Here is a 6,337-nt window from a genome sequence, read left to right as displayed (position 1 = left end):
ACAGCACAATTAATAATTTTGATTAATGATTATTTTGTCGGCCTCAATGAAAACTAAACATCGCAAACTGATCTTGAAATGCCAGTGATAGACTGTTTCGATAAGAATGAATATACCTTTTCCTGTTGTTTTCATTTGCAAATCATGAACTATCATTTTTGTTTTGCTATGTTAATTTTGCTTGTTGAATTTCATCTGAATACGTCATTGACAGAGAGATTCAGGTAATTCATTATGCATATTGTGGTCAGAGTGAGAGGTTAACTTACAGACAACAAGTAAAATCAGGGTAAGCTTTGTCTATAAACTTCATAGTAAACTGTAATATGTACTGTAAGATTTGCGTATTGCACAGCTCATTACTTGTAGCAGCATTCATTTCCTCCGAAGTGAAAGTTTGATGATACCAGCATACAGGATATGAGTTTACAAATAATTGTCCAACCCCCACTAGCCTGACGACTTGTTAACTGATACCATCTGCTTACATCACACAATGTTTAGTAGTTTGCAGTCCAGTCGATGATTCAACGGGCAGTGTTATTATCTCAGTATTAGGGTGGACCATCTAATTTTTTTTTTGGGGGGGGGGGCTTGAAATATTTGGGAAAAAAGATTCCGAGATGTCACTTTTTATTATTATTATTATTATTATTATTATTATTATTATTATTATTTATTTATTTATTTATTTATTTATTTATTTATTTCTTAAAAAGCGCACTACACTTGGTCTCAGTGCTCTGTACACAAACAATGAAATAAGAATTCGAAAATCAGTACATATCATTAAACACAGTAGCATTCCTTAAAAAGATAAGTTTAATTTCAACTGACGCTTAAAGGATTGAACCGAACAGTTTAAAATTGCATTAGTAAACGCTAAGTTCATGCCATAATATTAGAGTAGCAACTGAAAAAGCACGAAAACCATAGTTTACAGTAGTGTTCCTCGTATCACGCCGAATTAACAATAGTTAATCAGAGGAACGGAGAACAAGTTGTCGAACCTGAATATCTATCAGTGACTTCAAATACTCTGGACATTTACCGGTTAGGATTTTGAAACTAAGGAGAAGAATTTTAAACTTGAATCGTTCTTTTACAGGTAACCAATGCAAATCCATTAAAACAGGCGTGATGTGTTCACATTTTCGTGTACGACTAATTAAGCGTGCAGCAGTATTTTGAACAGACTGCAATTTTTCAAGTTGGTATTTTTGAATCCCATACATGAGACTATTACAATTATAGTCAAGGCGCGATGTCGCAAAAGCATGTATAAGTTTTTCTGTGGATTTCTTGTCGATCAAACAACGAATGTTACTAATTCTGTACAAAGCGAAGAAAGCAGATTTACAAATACTATTTACTTGATTCGCCATGAAACCATCAGACTCTAAACGTACTCCAAGATTTTTTACCAATACAGACGGACTGATGTCAAATGTGCCAATTCTTAAGGAATTCAACTTCATCGCACCTCTTCTGAAACGCGATGAAAACTGAATTACTTCAGTCTTGCCATCATTAAGAATCAGCATATTTGACATCATCCATTGACGAATATTTAGAACACATAATTCAAGATCTGATCTAACATCTACGGGGCTATTGCAAACAACATAAATCTGAAAATCATCTGCGTACAACATGTATTTCAAACCATGAGCAGAAATTATATCATCAAGAGGTGCAGTGTACAGTGTAAAAAGGATGGGCCCAAGTGCCGAACCTTGTGGAACACCATAGTATAAAAAGGCATCTTTTGAAGTTGTTGTATCGATAGATACACGTTGTACACGATTTGATAGATATGAACGTAGCCACTTCAGAACTACACCTGTTTCTCCGAAACGAGATCGCAATCTGTGAATCAAAATGCCATGGTCGACAATGGTCGAGGGTATACGAACGCAGCTGACAAATCTAGCATAACCATCACTACATCTTCTCTCGAGTCTAACGCAATCATTGTATCATTACGCCAAAAGTAATTAAATTCTTTGTTTTGCGTCCCCACCCGCTTAGGTTTTTAAGATATTCATGATAAAACACACACAGTGTATTTGAATAGGAAATTTTAGAACATAACCGCTTAGCTTTTCTGAACTAAAAATTTTGTTACAATTTTTTATTTGCTGCAATCAAATTACATTGTGCTAATTTTCTTGTGTGTGTTTTTCAGCCGCTTAGATGCGTACCTTTTCCCATTCAGAGTGGACGCAACACAAAGAATTAAATTACTTTGGCCTTATCACTCGTATAGGGCTGTTTCAGTACTGTGGTGCGGGCGAGAGGCGGATTGACACTTTGCATATAAACAACTGCAGTTGTTTACCAAATAGTTTTGCGACAATGCGCTCTAAACACTTTGACAGAAAACACAGATTCGACACAGGTCTGTAGTTCTTAAGTACATTATGATCTAGACCTGGGTTCTTTATCAAAGGTCGGAAATTGAAGTTTTAAAAACCTCCGGAACAATGCCTGTAGAGAGTGAAGAATTAAAAAGGTGTGCAATAAAAGGTATAAGATCATGAATACAAGATTTAAAAATTTCAGTGGGTAAAATGTCTAAAATACACGATTTAGAAGAGGATTTCATTACTAAGTTTAAAACATCATTTTCGTTTGAACAAAATCCACTCAAGGACGGTAGAAAAAAATGGAAAAGATTGCCGGCAACTATGAAGTAAAAAATAATGAACGGACAGTTACTTTAAATCTTTACTTTTTTGTTTTCGGGTGCCCCATTTTTATAATATTTTTCATTTTCGGCGTGCCCTTTGGGACACCATTTTAATAAATATGTTTGAAATGTCGGTGCGTCCTTCGGACGCTCTATTTTTATCTCATTTTCATAACATCTGAACTCATAACATATCATTTCGATGGCCCAGTGCAAGAGGGGCGTAACTCATGTTTTGGTCAAAATAGGGTTTTTGATATATTTTTGTTAAGGAATGTGAAATGAATCGTTTGTGAAAGTTTTTTGTAAAAAAAGTCAATATAATGCATACCGGCAGTGACAGTGATGGTCATGGCTCTGACTCCTATGTAGTTGAAGAGTTTGGGTCGTAAGGCACACATGATGGTGAAAACATACTTGTACACAAGATCAAGCTTGACAGCAACATATGGAAGACTGTGAGACTTAACAGTTACCCGGGATTTTTGAATTCTTGAATATGAGAATGATCAAATATTGAGGAAAAAAAGATGGGGGTGGTCACCATACTTGATTTTCTACAAATGCACGGTGAAAAGTCAGAGTTTTTTCGAAAATCCTTAAAATCAATATACATTCATTTCAAGTTCATGCAGCGAATGAAATTTTCAAATCTCAACGTACAACACAAAAATAAAACTTTGTACAGTAAAGACTCTAAATGTGAAATGAAAAATCTGTGACTACATTGAATCATTTATTTTCTACAAAATTTGCCACTATTTTCACCGAAAATTTCGAGATGAAAACGTTTATTTGAAGGAATAATTTAACCTTCTAGTACTGTCAGGTTTGTAAAACATAAGTAGCTACTAGCATCTGAGTCTTTATTTATCGTATTTATCTTGTACGTTTGAAAAAATATTGTTTTCTGCGTACAATCGTAATAAATATGCGGCTATATAAAAATCGGGGCGACTTGAAAAATTTGATCATATAGACGGGGGACTTGAAAATTTTTGCGAGCATTGAGGGGATCTGAAAAAAGATTTCAATCGTAATTTTTGTAAACGCAGCCTTAGCAGTGTCTGTTGAGTCTTCATGGTACAATATTAGTCGTTTCATCTCTTGACATATTGTGTGTAGTAATGACCATATCGAATTAACACTCGAGAGCTAGAGCGTCAATTAATGATGCAACGTTGGCGGTGATGTTTTGGCTCTGTTCTGTGTGAATCATGAAACTAAACCGTCACAGCGCAGCTGAGCATCACCTGTACATCTTATTTGAATATGCACCATGATGATTATTCACAATACGCGGTCTTTCAAGACTGTTAGGGAATACTAGTATACAAACCAACGAAAACTTTTTTGGTGACTGGGTTAACAAACAACTTTGTTAATCAACTCTTATAATAATTTAAGTGAGATTTAAAATTTTAAAAGACTTATTTTTTTGCGATATTTAGGCCTACAGCCCAGGATGACGGTCAGAGTTTAGCATGCCTGTGGTAAAACGGTATACATCGAAACAATTTGAAGTCCTACTCTCGGGCTCACAGAGTATACACGACGGATCGTGCAACTCGACGAAACTGTTATGATAAGGCAGCTCTGTTTTATAAAATGTACGCTAATTATCACGTCGATATATCGTGGTAACAGTCGGCCTTGTGAACTTTGGTTAGAGACCAAGCAACGAGCAAGCAAAATGTTCTAGCGGTCCACAAACAAACGCAGCGAAACGTGAACTTGACTGTCGATTGCAGGTAGCACAATCGGGCTGTCGTGTAACATCTAGTCCTTGTATCGAGCGTACTTCAAAACCATAGAAGTAAAAATACCTCCATGTTCAAAACCAAACATGATTAGTCAACAGCACTGTTCTCGTAGTAGGTTTTTGTCCTAAACTCTTTTAAGAACCGTTTATGTTTTGAACGCTTCAATAGAAAATCAAAGCAGAGAAAACGGAGTCAGTTTGATAAAATGAAGGGCTGTATTATGTACATTTATTTGTGTACATGTAAATTCCGAACACTTAAAGTGTGGAGCTAGTGAAGTGATACTGGGTGTTGTTGTCATTTGACACAGATATGCCAACATTACCAGGGTTACACTCACTAGACGAGTATTATTATAATATTGTATCGCATTGTTGAACCAAAATCAATCCATTCCATCGCTAGAATCTGCATGCACGGGTATAATTCATCCTTATATATGATCTGAATGTAATCAGCTGCCCCGTGATATGCGCGTCGATCGGAGGAATTAGACTCTTCGTAAATGCAAAAAGTCGCAAGACAAAATATTACTATGTTGCGACATTGTCAACCCCCACCCCCACCTCCGGTCTAGCGTACCATAGAGATCGAATTCCCCACTACCAGGACTCGAAGTGCAATCAATTTCCCATAATTGCCCCGCACTCCCACGGTGGAAAACATTGATAGGTGCATGACATTCAAGTCTGAATCACATGATTCAAAGTCAATCATCATCTGCATCTGTTACAGGTCTTGACGGAGAAATTTTCACCATTTATTCCAAATTTCAGTCGGTCATAAGGACCGACATGTTGCTAAAAACTTTCGGCCCGACGAGAAATCTGTCGGTCTTGGACTGTCGGACCGACGTTAATTTCGCACATTGCGTGAGTAATTTGAATGTAGTGCAAGCAAATACTGCTATTGTATTATCTTGCAACTGAATCATTATTGTAAAATATGTTCACACGAAGGAAATTACCTCACTCCTTGTGAAGATTAAAGTTATATATATCTTCGAAAATCTATCAGTCTCAGCCACGACACAAAACCGTTGAAAAGGGAGAGGGCGACCCGCTTTGTTCTGAAGAATATTTCACAATGTCGAGACCCTGAAGATCCGGGCATGCATAAATCCAAAACAAGTTATCATTATGTCTTGTAACATGCATGTAATTATGGCCGTAAACTCTCCATTGTCCATAGACTACCGATGTATTCATTCACGATGGAATTCTAATGAATATTTTGATTATGAGGGAACGTTCTTTTTCTGCGCAGTGCAGATTTCTTTTTCTTAATGTCTTTGGTCTCATTAATTGACTTTGAGTCTGATCAAAATGATAAACATAGTCCTTTTCTCTTTTGCATTCAAACACTTACGTCGACCAGGTGTAGCATGCTATCAGGGTACGCTTACCCATTCCGGACACCTGGTACCACCACTAACTGTCAGTGGTTCAGGATGGTCCTACTTAAATTTGTAAATCACAAATGTCCCATGGACCTGGTAATGTATTACCTTGAATGAAAGTGATTATTGGACCAGTTTAATGTAATATTCCTCTATGTCTTGTGAAAAAGAATGAACCCCTCACTAAATTTTACAAATACATGTATTGGTATTTAACTTGTCTGAGTGGGAGGGTGGGGGCTAGTCAAATTTCTGAAATTCACCATGGTTGGCAGGGGAGGGTTACTCGAAATTTCGGACTTTCTAATGAAATTCCTCCGACCCCCAAGCCGTAAATAATGACGGTTCCCCTAGTGAAACCTCATCTGAATTAAAAAATACCATTAGGCCTACGGTCCTAAAGAAGAAAATCAACGTAAAACATATATGAGCAAAGAAATTCCCGTTATTATAAATCCACAGTTGCCTGTGGTTCGATGTAAG

This window comes from Ptychodera flava, chromosome 20 (genome assembly GCF_041260155.1).
Source record: "Ptychodera flava strain L36383 chromosome 20, AS_Pfla_20210202, whole genome shotgun sequence".
Taxonomy (NCBI): domain Eukaryota; kingdom Metazoa; phylum Hemichordata; class Enteropneusta; family Ptychoderidae; genus Ptychodera; species Ptychodera flava.
The sequence above is the reverse complement of the archived record's forward strand: the minus strand, read 5'-3'. Positions refer to the sequence as shown.